The sequence below is a fragment of the Arachis stenosperma genome, chromosome 1, assembly GCF_014773155.1.
Source record: "Arachis stenosperma cultivar V10309 chromosome 1, arast.V10309.gnm1.PFL2, whole genome shotgun sequence".
In the NCBI taxonomy this organism is placed as follows: domain Eukaryota; kingdom Viridiplantae; phylum Streptophyta; class Magnoliopsida; order Fabales; family Fabaceae; genus Arachis; species Arachis stenosperma.
This window is the reverse complement of record NC_080377.1, coordinates 94908706-94925696: the sequence shown is the minus strand read 5'-3', so window position 1 is coordinate 94925696 and position 16991 is coordinate 94908706.

Below are 16991 nucleotides of genomic sequence, written 5' to 3'. Positions count from 1 at the left end.
CTGAATACTGCTAACTAAAATTTCTAATGTTTCAGGGGATTGTAAAGATGGCCAACACAAAGGAAAAAATGAAAGAAATAAAGAAAAAAGAAAAAAGGAAGAAACCAAAAAAAAAGGAAGGCAAGTTCAACATTATCATCTGAGGCTGAAACAATTGAAAGTGACCATTCTACCTCTGAGTCTGAGACTGAAGAAGACTCAGAGGATTCAACAAGAAAACAACCCACCCGAAAAGCCAAAAAGTAAGTAACATACTTGCATGTATTTTGTTTATCCATTTGGGTGTATTTTATTTTGGGTGTATTTTGTGTATTCATTTAGGTGTATCTTGTGCATACATTTGGGTGTATTTTATCCCTTTTAGAATGTTTTTAAATAATGATTGCTTGTCTTCCAAAATGGAGTCCAAAAAAAGAAAGAAGATTCAGGAGGATTCTGATTCAGAATCTGAATCAACTGATAAGTAATGTTCTGAAATTATTACTCTTTTTCTTTGGATTTATTATCAAGATTTCATGTATTAACAGAGTGTCTCTTATTAACTTATAGAAGTGAAGAATCATCACCAGTGGAGAAACAAAAAAACAAAGAAAAAAATTCAGAGAACACCAAAAAAGTAAGCACTTCTTTGGATAGTATTTTGTGATCAAATCAATTTTGTATTTTTGATTCATACTTGTTTTTTCCCCCAAGACACAATCCAAAAAGAAAAAGGTCGTTGTTGAGGATTCATCTCCTGAGCAAGCTCAATCCTATTATGGGTACAATACTTTGTAAGCTATATTACCGTCTATCATCAAAATTATATTTGTTAACATGTTCTTTTATGCATTTACTGTCAGATCTGAAATTGGAACTAAAGATTTAGATGAATTCTTAAGGAAAAACAATGAAAAATCTACTGCAGAAGGGTATGTCTTGTTGGGGTGTATATTTCAGATTTTAGGGTGTTTACTTTGCTAATAATTGTTTCTTGTTTCGCAGGGAAAAGGAAGCTGACCTGCGATCGACGGAAGGTCACTATGTCTCATCTGAAATGTAAGAAGCTTTATTTGATAAAATCTTGTTATCATGATTTAATAGTGTTGTATTTTTTGTGAATAACATGTACTCTATTATGTTTAGAATACCGGATGTAAACTTGGGAAGTGATGATCCTTCCTCTCAAGGACACACAAAACAAAGTAGCGTAAACAAACCAACAGAGAGCAACCGTTGCTTTTATTCTTTTATTACTTTCTACTTCTAATTCTGTATATATTTTTTTTTAGAAAAAAAAAGCCCTTTATTGTTTTATTCGAGAAAAAAAAAGGCAAGAAAAAAAAGCAAAAACTGCAAGTATGTAAGTTCTCAAAAAACAAAGCCTGTCTTTCTTTTGAATTGTTCGGGTGTATTATTGACTTTCTTATGGTGTATTTTAGGTAGAATCTATTTGAAGAGAATATGATGGTTGTGAGGGAAGAGACACAATATGAAGGGCTTGCAATGTGAATTTTTCAAAAATATTTCAACCTTATAACCTTTTTATTTTCAAAGGCATTTTTAACCTTTTATTTTTCTTCTTGTTTAGAGTTTCGATTCAAGTTTGTCTACCACTGTCTCAAACAACCTCTATGCCGAAAAATGAACAAACACCTGAGACAGAAAATGAACCAACCTCTCTGCTACAAATTGAAGGAACTACAAAAAGGTAATAAATAATGTTGGGTGTATATTTGGTTATAGTTTGGGTGTATATTGCCCCTGTTGGGGTGTATATTTTCACGATTGATCCAGGACTAGTTTTTTTACATCATGATTAATTTTATGTACTGTGCAGCACTCCTGAACCCCCCAACAACTTGTAGAAAGCACACCCACACTTCCCCCAACTCCATCTAAAATGTAAGTTCATCAGAGTAAAATCAATGTTTGGTTATCATCCGTATATTCTTATTCTTATAATACGTTATACATGATCACGCAGTAATCCAGCCCCAGAAGACGCTGCTGCGCTGATGATGATGGCATGGACAGCATCGTATGTTCCTAAAGCAGATTTGTTGTCATCATTCAGCCTTGGCTTGACTAATTCAAGCCAAGAAGAAGCACCAACACATGAGGGAGTGTCAACGCAAGAAGGAGGGAGGAAAAAAAACTCCAGAAACCCTAAAAATGCTAGAATAATTAGGGGATCTGGTACACAAAATTGCAAGTGATGGGGTGACAACAAAAGAAAAAAGTCTGCAGATTCCAATGGAGAGTGGCGCAGAGAGTTTCGAGAAGTTTGAAACTCCTGCGAGGACGAATGAACTTACTTTTGACATGAAAGAGAAATGTTACCTCTGGGCCATACGAGTGAAAAGATACGCAAATGGACTAACTAATGAGTTTGACACCGTGTGCACACTCCAAGCCCAAGGTAAATACATTTTGTCAAAAGTCCACCTTGCATCACTCGCAGTTGAAATGCATATAGAAGCTGAGGTAATATTACAATAACATAAATGTTTTTATCACCAAAATTAACTGCAATGCTGATTGATGTAAATTGATTTTGGCATCTTTTTCTAGATTGTCTCTGCCATGTACCTCATCCTAAACCAGCAAAAGATTAAAAGGTTTCAAGAAGAAGTATATTGTCTCCCCCTGATATTGTGGTAAGGGTTGGTTACACAAATTTTGGGTGTATTTTCTGCATTCCTTAGGGTGTATTTTCTTCCTTACATTGCGTGTATTTTATGTGTTCATTTGGGTGTATTTTTTGTGTTCAATTAGGTGTAAGTTGTGTATTCATTTGGGTTTATTTTTTGCATTCGTTTGGGTGTATTTTTGGTATTCATTTGGGTGTTCACAATTTTTGCAGAACATGACCATTGTAAATCATCCAGAAGGGGTATTCTTAAACGCTAAAACCAATAGGCCATTCAGGGTGGAAGACTACCCAATGTTTATACCCTTCTTGGACCTTAAAAAATTAGCATCACATCGTTATGTAAGTTTTCATTTCAAAAACTTCTTATTACCATTTTTTACTTATGTGCCAAATAAATTAAAACAGTGTTCAATCGGAACATATTTCAGATTTTTGCACCTGTTTGCCATTTGGACCATTGGTGGTTATGGTTGGCTGATACAAGAAAGCGGAAATTTTATATAGTCAACCTTATCACACGAAATCTCCGTCTGATAAGAGAACAGCCCTAAATACATTCATTGTAAGTTGGTTCTGTGTTTTATATTTTAATATTTGGGTGTATTTCTGTTCAAAATAAGGTTTAAGTTTGTGCTCCTTTGGGTATCTTCGTTTATTTAATTTATCCATGTATTACTAATTTGTTTTATGTTTTAAGGGATATGTAATTTCACGAATTAGAGTATATGCTGGAGGGCCACCTCTGAAGACAAAGGACAAGGACAAGAAAATTGAACCGCCATACCTTAACATCTGAGGCCAAAAGACAAGGTATAAATCTTTAACTCTGAAAATTAAACTTTCCTATATGTAATTTGTAATTTATTTTCTTAGTTTTCAGCTATGACTGTGCTATTTACGTAATGAAGTGGCTTGAGATAATTCAGCCCGAAAACATTAAAAGGTTGAAGTATGAGTGGGACAACTGGACCCAGGTAAATGTGTTTAAAACTAAATAACTCTGTATTACTTTACTCAATTAACATCGTTCATTAAACACAATATTCCTTTTAACTGTAGGACGAGGTGGATCACTTTAGAGTAGAATATGCTTCCCGGATTCTATTCCATGAAATGAATCAAAACAAAGCTGAAGCCATTAGAGGAAGTTATGCAATAAGACTGCCCAAGCCATCATCATTGTTATTGAGTCTATATTGCCAGATAGATTCTAATGATATTTAGACATGTAAATAGAACACATGCCGTAAAAATTTGCATTTATAATTCAACTTCTATTGAATGAAATTATTTTCCATAGTTAAACTATCTCTGCTGTTAAATTGTCTGTGCTGTATTCAAAAGCTCTGTATTACAGGTGGTAAAGTAGGAAGGAAAACATATAACGAGATATAAAACCAAAACATAAAATTTTACATCCAAAGAAAGTTGAATATACAACCAAGGGAGTTGAATATACACACAAACTACTATACCCTGATGCTTTACCCTTAAAACCCTAAACCCAAAATCCTAAACCCTAAACCCTAAACCCTAAACCCTAAAACCCTAAACCCTAAACCCTAAACCCTAAACCCTAAAACCCTTAAATTGTAGTAAAATAAACAAACAATATTTTATAACATAAACAACAGATTGTGAAGTATATATATTTATATATATGCAAAAAGTGAAACACAAGAAAATTTAGAAAATACACCCAAAAGAACAGTGATTTTACACCCATATTCTGTAACTATACATCCAAAGAGATATCCGCTACAACTAGTACCCTGAATTGATAATTCATAACACGTCCTTGATATTGGCTAGAATTTGAATGCACCACTGATCCAGCATCAAAGAGGTTTAACTGAATATAACAAACTCACATATTACCTAAACTATTAATGACAAAATTAAACTCAATTACCACATATTTAAGAAACATCACTTTGACCTCGTTTAAAGCTTTCATTTTCTTCTTCTTTGAGGCATTTGCAATCTGTTTGTCCAACTTTGAACCTAGCCTGTTTTTTAGACGTCCTCTTGTTCGAATACCTGGAGGGCTTTGAAGCTCGTTAACGGATTTCAAGTTGGCGTCTTCGTGAGATAAAGAAGATGTCCCCTTCCTTTTGGCTTTCAATTCTTCCATCTCAACTATGACGGTATCGTACGCACGGTGCAGAATTGCAGTAAGCTCCTCTGATTCTGATGCAAATTTGCAAATATTTTGTGAATGAAAAACCAATTCGTCAAACCTCTTGCTTCTTGGCTCCAACAATAGCTCGTCGTGGCTGCTCTTGATGTGTGTGTGTCGCCTCTTTACCTTCTTGCTCCATCGTTCCAATATATATCTAGATGACACTTGGGTTACTTGTTCAAAGCTTAACACGCTTAGTGCGTGACGGCACAATATCCCTCTTGACTCGAATAATAAGCATTGACATTTTACCTCGGCTGCTACTGAGTCATAAGTAACCACAAACTTGTTGAATATTGAGCTGGAAACTTGTTCTCCAACTTCGTATACTGAATAGCCTAGAGCAGAATTCATTAATCTAGTGATGCAATTCGCCTTTCCTCTGAATTGTGCTTAGACTTCCCTAAACTTTTGATGAGTGCACACATCTTGAAACTGAGCTTCAGTGGAGGATTTGGTTGCACACGGTATCACCGTATGAAAATCTGCAGCATCTGATTCTCTCTCTGCTTGCTCCCTGCTTCTGAGGCAATTATCGTATTGTTTGATAAATTAAATAAGCGAGTTGTTCCGGGTAATAAACTTGTTAAAAAATGAATGCATGCTCTCGCTCCTTTGTGTGCTTCTCATCCCTGCCCAGAAGTGGTGATCCAGATAGATTGGAACTCATATATAACGGTCTTCATAGAGATATACATAATACACCCAAACACAGACTATAAATACACCCGAAAGAAATTAAAATTACACCTCTGCTGCAGATTTTAAAGAAACATTACCTGAAAGCCACTTGTTGTCCACAAGACCAAAATTCAGCAGAAAATCATTTCAATTCCTATCAAATGAGTCTTTACTATGAGAGTTCCAAACAACTTGGCTCATTTCTTGTTCAATTTCTGCATGTCCCTTGTACTCGTTTAATTTGCTTAGAATCTTCTTCATGATGTGCCAAATACAGCAACGGTGAATTGTTGTTGGCATACAGGCCTCTAAAGCCCTTTTCATTGATGCACATTGATCGGTGAAAAACCCTTTCGGAGCATTTCCTCCCATGCAATGAAGCCAACATTGAAATAACCATTTGAATGATTCAATTTTTTCGTTTTTCATCAAAGAGCATCCAAGAAGTGTTGAGTAACCGTGGTGATTCACCTCGACAAAAGAACCACAAACCAAATTATACTTGAAACAAATAACCATAGTGCAGAATGAAAAATCATTACGTATACCCAACAAATGCTTTGTATACACCCAAAACACCCAATATACACCTCTGCCGCGGATTCATAAAAATACATTAATTTAGCATCATAAACAGGGACAGTTTGTTACCTGTTTGTATTGTAGGTGGTGTCAAATGAAATAACATATCCGAAATACCCAACAAACGCTTGGACCCTTGACTTTTTTATTGCTGGATATTTAAAAAATTTTAGATTAAATTAATTTTAATAATTAAAATTTTTTTATTAGATATTATTGGAATTTTTTTCTGCTTTTAGTAAAAAGTTATATTTTAATTTATAAATTTAAAAATAAAAAATAATAATTTTATAAATTTTTTATTTATTAGATATTGTTAGATTTTATTTTATTTTCTACTTTTAACAAAAATTTAATTTTTAATTTAAAAATTGAAATATAAAAAAATTAATTTTATAAAATTTTAAGTTTTCTTAATTTTTTTTATTCACTTGATAATGCTTAGTCCATGGATCACATCACTCAGACCTTTGACTTTTTTATTGGACTTTTTTAAAATTTAGAATAAATTAATTCTAAAAATTTATTTTTTTTTTGTTTATCGAATATTGTTAGACTTTTTATTTTTCTATTTTTAATAAAAAATTTAATTATTTAATAAAATTCTTAAATAAAAAAAATAGTTTTATCAAATTCTAAATTTTAAAAAAAATATATTTTTTTATTCATCAGATAATGTTTGACTCGGTGCCCGGTCTTTAACTTTTTATTGTCGGGCATTTTCAAAAATATAGAATAAACTAATTTTAATCATTTAAATTTTTTTTGTTTATTGGATAATGTTAGAATATTTTATTTTTCTAGTTTTAGAAAAAAAATTTAATTTATAATTTAAAAATAAAAATTAATAACTCTAAATATTTTTTGTTTATTAAATATTGTTGGACTTTATTTTATCTTTTTTACTTTTAATAAAAAAATTATTTTTTAATTTAGAAATTCAAAAAAAATTTGTTTTATAAAATTTAAATTTTTTAAAAATATTTTTTTTTTATTTTTTTATTCATCAAATAATTATGCACCCAAACTACGACGCCCGAACCTTTGACTTTTTAATGTTGGACTTTTTAAAAAATATAAAATAATTAATTTTAATAACTTAATTTTTTTTTGTTTATTGGATATTATTGGAATTTCTTATTTCTCTACTTTTAGTAAAAAAATTATTTTTAATATATAAATTTAAAATAAAAAAATAATGACTGTACATATTTTTGTTTATTGGATATTGTTGGACTTTATTTTATCTTATTATTTTTAATAAAAAATTTAATTCTTAATTTAAAAACTAAAAAATAAAAATTTAGTTTCATAATATTTTTTTACTTTTTAAGAAAATATTTTTTTTTTGTTTTTTATTCACTGGATAATACTGCACTCGAACCACGATGGACCCTTGACTTTCTTAATGCTGAAATTTTAAAAAATTTAGATTAAATTAATTTTAATAATTTAAATTTTTTGTTTATTGGATATTGTTGAAATTTTTTATTTTTTTACTTTTCATAAAAAAATTATTATTTTTTAATTTAAAAATTAAAAATAATAATTTTACAAATTTTTCATTTATTGGATATTGCTGGACTTTATTTTATTTTTCTACTTTTAACAAAAAATTTAAGTTTTTTAATTTAAAAATTTAAAAATAAAAAATTAATTTTATGAAATTTTAATGTTGTAAAATTTTTTTATTTTTTATTTTTTATTCACTGGATAATGCTTCGCCCCAAGGCTAATTTTTTTTGCATATGACACCAAGTTTGGTGTAATGCCAGGTTATGGAACTTATAGGAGTTTTACACCGTTGTGACGGTGGTTAGGTGACGGAGAGAAATCGGACGGTCCGATTTCTTGCAGGTGGGAGGGGACACAAATCGGACCGTTCGATTTGTGCGTGTGGGATAGTTGCGTGCAAAGAAATTGGGCCCTCCGATTTCATGCATGGGTGGGGAAGCTTTTTTGGCCCAAAGAAATTGGACCCACCGATTCCAACGCTGCAGTCCAAAAATTTGGCAGGACACTCAAATCGGACCTAGCAATTTCTGGATTTGTAATTTTTTTTGGGCGGGCCATTCACTAATCAAACTATCCGATTTTTTTGTTCAAAAAAATTCGAATCACCATGAAAGCGGCTGGACGATCTGATTTCAGTGTAACATATATATGTACCTAACCCAAGCTGAGCAGCCCATTTCGTCTTCTTCTTCTTCGGTGCTCTAAATCTCTAAAGCTCTTTTCTGTATTTTTCTTCTTCTTTATTATCATGTATGATATAGTGAGATTAAAAGTGTATTATCATGGCCAAATTTTATTACAAACATCTGAAGGAGTAAAATTTGTGTGAAAATCTATTAGATATTATAATTCTATTCACACTGTCATTTGAAGAATTAAAAGGTGTGATTTATGAGAAGATGGATTCTCAAATATCTAGAAGAGAGTCGTGTATTTTGTACAGATATCCTATATCTGTGTTTGGTGGGTTCGTTCAATTTCAAACGAAATACGTGGCCGATGAAGCGAGCATGTAAGAAATGTTTTCAATGTATCTTGAAAGTCGGTCCCGAATATCGTTCATCGAACTGTGTATCGAGTTCGAGCAATCTGCAGCGGACCGAGATATTGAGTCGAAAGATTACAACAGTGATAGTGAAGAAGAGTTTGAAAGCAACTACGAGGTCGTTGATCCGGGTGTAGACGAAGATCAAGTTGATGATGCTATGGTGGCAGATGTGGCGGATGTGGCAAATGCACTAGCAAACCAGCAGCCGTTTGTGGAGCCGACTCATGCATGCACTGGAGTTTCCTCAATATGTAAATGCAGGTACGTCATAATTTTAAATAATAATTTGTTAAATTATAATTTGTGCATATGTTTTGAGTTTGATTCAAATAGACAACAATAAATAGGAAAAAAATAACATATAGTTAGTAATTATTTAATGTTTAATTACCATTAAACATGTATGTTGAGAAATTTAGTATTTCGCATTCTTGTGTTATTATTAATTTATTAAATATCATGTGATGGCCTAGTTGATAATTATATTAACTTTTGAATGATTTATTCTTGATTTATGGATCATAGATTTATTAATTCGATACGTATTTAAGAGTTATTTTTCGAAATATAAAATTTGTGACGTGTTTGCAGTAAAGCTTCCTGTTATGACGGATGGTGAGTTGACCGTGGGAATGGAATTCAGTTCTAGGGAGGCAGTGATTAAGACGATGAAATATTATACCATCCGTAGATGTGTAGATTATCAGGTGCATGAGTTAAAACCGACGACATTCTATGCTAAATGCACCCAGTATGGCACAGGCTGTGATTGGTTGATCAAGGTAAGCAAAATGTCCAAGAAGTACCGCTGGGAGATAAAGAGGTACAATAGTAGTCACACCTGTACTAAGGTTACCATTTCTCAAGATCATTCGAAGTTGGATTCCAGCACAATTGCAGAAGCAATAAAACTATTGGTAGAAGTTGACCCATCTATAAAGGTGAAATTAGTGATTGCGGAAGTACAGTCGAAGTTTAACTACACCATAAGTTATTGCAAAGCATGGTTGGCAAAACAGAAGGCAATGGAGTCAATTTTTGGAGGTTGGGAAGCTTTGTATGAAACTTTGCTGATATTTGAGGCCATGTGTCACAAGGAGCCATCTGCAGTTGTTCATTTTGAAACAATGCCTGTGTATCAGGGGGATGACTTGGTTCCTAATATTCGTGTACTACATCGAGTCTTCTAGATTTATTACCCTTGTATTAGAGCATTCAAACATTACAAGCCAATAGTGCAGGTAGACGAAACTCATTTGTATGGAAAATATAAGGGTTGTTTGTTGGTTACAGTTTCACAGAATGGCAAAAACAACATCGTGCCTATTGCATTTGTGATAGTTGAGGGAGAGACATCTGATGCTTGACACTTTTTTCTTAGTAACTTACGACAACATGTTGTGACACGTGATGGTGTGGGTCTGATCTCCGATCGGCATGATTCCATCAGGTCAGCTATTGCTCGTAGTAATGGAGCTTGGTCTCCTCTCAGAGCATTCCACATGTTTTGTATCAGACATATAGAGTCTAACTTCTTGAGGAAGTTCAAGGCTCCTTATCTACAGAAGCTTATCGTCAATATTGGTATGATAGTTACTGTTACAGTTATTCGTAAACCCAGTTATTATGATGAACGTTATTTATAGTGGGTCTTTTTTTATTGACAGGATACTCGCGAACAGTTCGTGAGTAAGGAATTGGCACAATAAATGGTAAACGGATCCAAGCCCAGGTAAGCAATAGTGTTAGCGGGCCATTAACCTCCTTACAATGGACACGAGTTGCCCTACACAACGCTCTATACAAGTGTGCCAGGCATGCTGATCCCCAACTAAAGTGTATAATCCCAGTAAAGTTACGGAGTAACGGCAGAAACTTCCAGTGCACCCCTACCCAAGACTTATCTCTAAACACAACGGTCCCAAATAATAATATTATGTGGCACTTCACGTACCTCTGAATCTGAATATCATCAACCAACACTAAACGATCTTTCAATGCTTGAAACCACGTCAACTTGATGAAACTTCCCCTATAGTCGGTCTTCCTAGGTGCAACACCAAACTGATCCAAGCATTCAGCCTCTAACGCCTCATAACTACTGAGTGTTGGTCATGTAACTGGCAGACCATTTGTCGGAAGACTAAGAATTAATGCCACGTCCTCCAGCGTTACGGTACACTCACCAACCGGAAAATGGAATGTGTGAGTCTTAGGGCGCTATCACTCCATCAGAGCATTAACCAATGCCGACTGACAGTGGACAACTCCAATCTGTGACACATGATAAAAGTTGGTGTCCCGTAAATGCCCCTCCACTATTTGATTGTACGAATCCGGCGGCAAATAGTGGTCACATTGCAACATCCGTGAACCCTAAAAAACGTGGACATAGACCACATTAAACAAATGTAACTTTCTTTGATTAACAAATTAACTTTAACAGTGTAAAAACCGACTTAACCGCTTTAGTAAAAATAATAATTTTTAAGTGTCCTGAGTAGATTAAAAATTTTGAAGTTTTAATTTGAAAATATAAAGGTAAAATTTGATTTCAATGAATTTTTCTTAGTTGGAAAATGTATCTTTTTCGAAAAGTTTTTGTAAAAATGCATATTGGCGCTTAAGCTGGCAGTACCGGCTCTAGTCTGTCCAGTACTACTTATTTTGGAAAATAAGATTTTGGAAAATTGATTTATTATTTTGAAAAGATAAAAATAATTTAGAATTGAAAATCAGATGCTAATCTTAAAGGTTTTAGTCCAAAGTGGACCAAACAGACTAAAACCGCTAACGGATTGGACCGGGCCCAAACCGAGCCCAAGGTCCCACATATATATGAGTGTTTAATGAGCTTTAAGCTCATTTTGTTGGGAAGAGAGAGAGAGAGCTCGGATATGGTGATGGTGGGGGGAGAAACCCGATTGTCACTATTCATCATCACCTTCCGGGAGCCATAACTTGAGCTACAGAGCTCCGATTGACGAGCCATTTGCAGCCACGTGAAGCTCTTATCAAAATCTTTGTTTCTATTTAAGAAAACTTGGTAAGAACTTGAAGCTCAAGCTCTAGTTTTCTGCCCTAACTTTCTACATTTTTGGGGTTTGGTTTTTGAGTAAGTTTTGTGGTTTTATTTGTTTAGGGGTGATCTAAGCATTGGAGTATTGTTGGATTTTACCCCTAATCTCTTTGGGTAAGGTAAGGTTTTACTAAACCTTTGTGTTTAGTTGTTTTTGTGAACCATATGCTTGATGTTGGTATGTTATATATGTATAGCTTGATAGTTAGTGAGTTTTGGAAGTGGTGTTGGTGCTGAAGGCTTGTTGATCTTGTTGGAATCAAGCTTTTGGTGTTTACACATATTGAGAATCGGGCAAGGTATGGTTTCGATTTCTTTTATGTAATATATAATGTTTCTGGATATTTAGGCTAGTTGACCTTAAGATAGGTTGAAGGATGTGATTATATGATTAATTGTATATGAATGTTATGCTTGATGATGGTTTGGATGTAGGTTAAATGAGTTTGAATGTGATGATATATATATTGTTAGATGATGATTATTGATGAATTATGTTGGTGGGTGTTGAGGATTGAATATGGTTGTTGATGATGATTTTAATTTATGGTTATTGTGGTTGATGATGATTGTTGAGAATTATTGGTGTCAATGAGTATTGATGGTGGATTGGACTATGTATGAGGCATGTGAATTATGATGGAGATTTTATAAATTGTATGTATTGGAGTGTGATTATGATGTTGAGGAAATTGATGATTGGTGTTGTTGATGAGAATTGATAGATGAAGTGGTGATGTTGTGTGGAATGAATCATAATAATAATAAGGATGATAATTGGGTATATATCTTGTATATGAAATAATGTTATTGTTTGGGATTAGTGAATGAATTGAGGAATGGAAGCCATGTGGGAATTTCGGTAGTGATATGTATTTGATTCGTAATAAGGAAAGTTAGAAGAGAATGAGTGATTAGGTGTGGAAATGTTTGGGATATGGTTGAGAAATAATGGTAAATGTGTGGTAGTGTTTTGGTAATGAATTATGGCTGTCAATGTTTGGTTTGGTTTTGAGTTTTGGTAAAATAGAGAACCTTGTGAAATTTGGTAAAAATGGATTTTTGGTGAACTTTGATGGATCATAACTTGAGTCTCAGTTTTCAAAATTTGTTAAAATTTGCTTTAAATTAAAATTCATTGAAAACTCTTTAAATGGATATAACTTTTGTAAGAAATAGATTTTTATAGAAAAAGTTATGATCATTCAAAGTTTGGTGTCAAAATCTGAATTTTGTGCATGCTGCAAAATTTGTGATTTTTGGTTTGTGTGCGCACGCACAACCTTGTGTGCACGCACACCCCTGTGAGTTTTTGGACCTGTGTGCACGCACACTCAGGGGAGGGCTTGCTGTTGAGAGCGCTAGCACGACCTGTGCACATATACAACCAATGAAGATTTGCAACCTGTGCGCATGCACACGTTGGAAGGTGCACTCTGTTGAGGGCATTCGCACGCCTTGTGCGGATGAACAGAGATGAAATTTTACTACATGTGAGTATGCACACCTCTATGCGTACGCACACATTTCAAAACTTTTCTGGGCGTGTGCACGCACACTCTTGTGCATATACACATGTCCTGTTTTTCAACTAAAATCTATTTTTAACTGTTTCACCTTCCCAACAAGCTTGTAAACTTCTATGACACCTATTTAAGATTCTTTGGCTTATTTTTTGGGCACCAAAACATAGGAAAGGTCCTAGGAGATTTAATTTGGATTTTACTTTGAAAAGTTAGAGAACGAAGGTTTAGGTTTCAGGTGTATCGAGGATGAGTGTGGTTGAGAGAGAAGGAAGGATAGTGAACTTGGTGATTACTGACAACGAATTGATAAACTGATGAACTGATGAGTTCGGAATGGAAAATTTTGAATTGATGGTGCACGAAATTGCGATCATCAATGGCGCCATCAACATGGTACGCTCATTGCAATCTCAACTCTTTATCACAACTCCGCACAACTAACCAGCAAGTGCACTGGGTCGTCCAAGTAATAAACCTTACGCGAGTAAGGGTCGATCCCACGGAGATTGTTGGTATGAAGCAAGCTATGGTCACCTTGTAAATCTCAGTCAGGCAGACTCAAATGGTTATGGATGATATATGAATTAAACATAAAGATAAAGATAGAGATACTTATGTATTCCATTGGTGAAAATTTCAGATAAGCGAATGGAGATGCTTTGTCCCTTCCGTCTCTCTGCTTTCCTGCTGTCTTCATCCAATCCTTCTTACTCCTTTCCATGGCAAGCTTATGCAAGGGTTTCACCGTTGTCAGTGGCTACCTCCCATCCTCTCAGTGGAAATGTTCAACGCACCCTGTCACGGCACGGCTATCCATCTGTCGGTTCTCAATCAGGCCAGAATAGAATCCAGTGATTCTTTTGCGTCTGTCACTAACGCCCCGCCCTCAGGAGTTTGAAGCACGTCACAGTCATTCAATCATTGAATCCTACTCAGAATACCACAGACAAGGTTAGACCTTCCGGATTCTCTTGAATGCTGCCATCAGTTCTAGCCTATACCACGAAGACTCTGATCTCACGAAATGGCTGGCTCGGTTGTCAGGTGAGCGCTCGGTTGTCAGGCGATCAACCATGCGTCGTGTATCAGAAATCCAAGAGATATTCACCCAATCTAAGGTAGAACGGAGGTGGTTGTCAGTCACACGTTCATAGGTGAGAATGATGATGAGTGTCACGGATCATCACATTTATCAAGTTGAAGAACAAGTGATATCTTGGAACAAGAACAAGCGGAATTGAATATAAGAACAATAGTAATTGCATTAATACTCGAGGTACAGCAGAGCTCCACACCTTAATCTATGGTGTGTAGAAACTCCACCGTTGAAAATACATAAGAACAAGGTCTAGGCATGGCCGAATGGCCAGCCTCCCAAAGTGATCAAAAGATCTAAAGATCAAACGATTCCAAAGATCAGAAGATTAAAATACAATAGTAAAAAGGTCCTATTTATAGGAAACTAGTAGCTTAAGAATTACAAAGATGAGTAAATGACATAAAAATCCACTTCCGGGCCCACTTGGTGTGTGCTTGGGCTGAGCATTGAAGCATTTTCGTGTAGAGACTCTTCTTGGAGTTAAACGCCAGCTTTTGTGCCAGTTTGGGCGTTTAACTCCCACTTTGGTGCCAGTTCCGGCGTTTAACGCTGGGAAATCTGAAGGTGACTTTGAACGCCGGTTTGGGCCATCAAATCTTGGACAAAGTATGGACTATCATATATTGCTGGAAAGCCCAGGATGTCTACTTTCCAACGCCGTTGAGAGCGCGCCAATTGGGCTTCTGTAGCTCCAGAAAATCCACTTCGAGTGCAGGGAGGTCAGAATCCAACAGCATCTGCAGTCCTTTTCAGTCTCTGAATCAGATTTTTGCCCAGGTCCCTCAATTTCAGCCAGAAAATACCTGAAATCACAGAAAAATACACAAACTCATAGTAAAGTCCAGAAAAGTGAATTTTAACTAAAAACTAATAAAAATATACTAAAAACATACTAAAAACAATGCCAAAAAGCGTACAAATTATCCGCTCATCACAACACCAAACTTAAATGGTTGCTTGTCCCCAAGCAACTGAAAATCAAATAAGATAAAAAGAAGAGAATATACTATAGACTCCAAATTATCAATGAAACTTAGCTCCAATTAGATGAGCGGGACTAGTAGCTTTTTGCCTCTGAACAGTTTTGGCATCTCACTTTATCCTTTGAAATTCAGAATGATTGGCCTCTTTAGGAACTCAGAATCCAGATAGTGTCATTGATTCTCCTAGTTAAGTAGGATGATTCTTGAACATAGCTACTTATTGAGTCTTGGCCGTGGCCCAAAGCACTCTGTCTTCCAGTATTACCACCGGATACATACATGCCACAGACACATAACTGGGTGAACCTTTTCAGATTGTGACTCAGCTTTGCTAGAGTCCCCAATTAGAGGTGTCCAGGGTTCTTAAGCACACTCTTTTTGCCTTGGATCACAACTTTATTTATTTCTTTCTTTCTTTCTCTTTTTTTTTTCGTTTTTTTTTGTATTCACTACTTTTTCTTGCTTCAAGAATCATTTTTATGATTTTTCAGATCCTCAGTAACATGTCTCCTTTTTCATCATTCTTTCAAGAGCCAACCAATCATGAACCACAAATTCAAAAGACATATGCACTGTTTAATCATACATTCAGAAAACAAAAGTGCTGCCTCCACATCAAAATAATTAATCTGTTATAAAATCTGAAATTCATGCAATTCTTCTCTTTTTCAATTAAGAACATTGTTTATTTAAGAAAGGTGATGGATTCATAGGACATTCATAACTTTAAGGCATAGATACTAAGACACTAATGATCATAAGACACAAACATGGATAAACATAAGCATGAAAATTCGAAAAACAAGAAAATAAAGAACAAGGAGATTAAAGAACGGGTCCACCTTAGTGATGGCGGCTTGTTCTTCCTCTTGAAGATCTTATGGAGTGCTTGAGCTCCTCAATGTCTCTTCCTTGTCTTTGTTGCTCCTCTCTCATGATTCTTTGATCTTCTTTAATTTCATGGAGGAGGATGGAATGTTCTTGGTGCTCCACCCTTAGTTGTCCCATGTTGGAACTCAATTCTCCTAGGGAGGTGTTGATTTGCTCCCAATAGTCTTGTGGAGGAAAGTGCATCCCTTGAGGCATCTCAGGGATTTCATGATGAGTGGGGTCTCTTGTTTGCTCCATCCTTTTCTTAGTGATGGGCTTATCCTCATCAATGAGGATGTCTCCTTCTATGTCCACTCCAACTGAATAACAGAGGTGACAAATAAGATGAGGAAAGGCTAACCTTGCCAAGGTAGAGGACTTGTCCGCCACCTTATAGAGTTCTTGGGCTATAACCTCATGAACTTCCACTTCTTCTCCAATCATGATGCTATGAATCATGATGGCCCGGTCTAGAGTAACTTCGGACCGGTTGCTAGTGGGAATGATTGAGCGTTGGATAAACTCCAACCATCCCCTAGCCACGGGCTTGAGGTCATGCCTTCTTAATTGAACCGGCTTCCCTCTTGAATCTCTTTTCCATTGGGCGCCCTTGGTGGACGAAATTGTGATCAATGTTCTAACTATTTTGAGATGAAATCATTCTTATGGCACTGGTTGAATCCACAACTCCGTTCAACTAACCAGCAAGTGTACTGGGTCATCCAAGTAATAAACCTTACGTGAGTAAGGGTCGATCCCAGAGAGATTGTTGGTATGAAGCAAGCTATGGT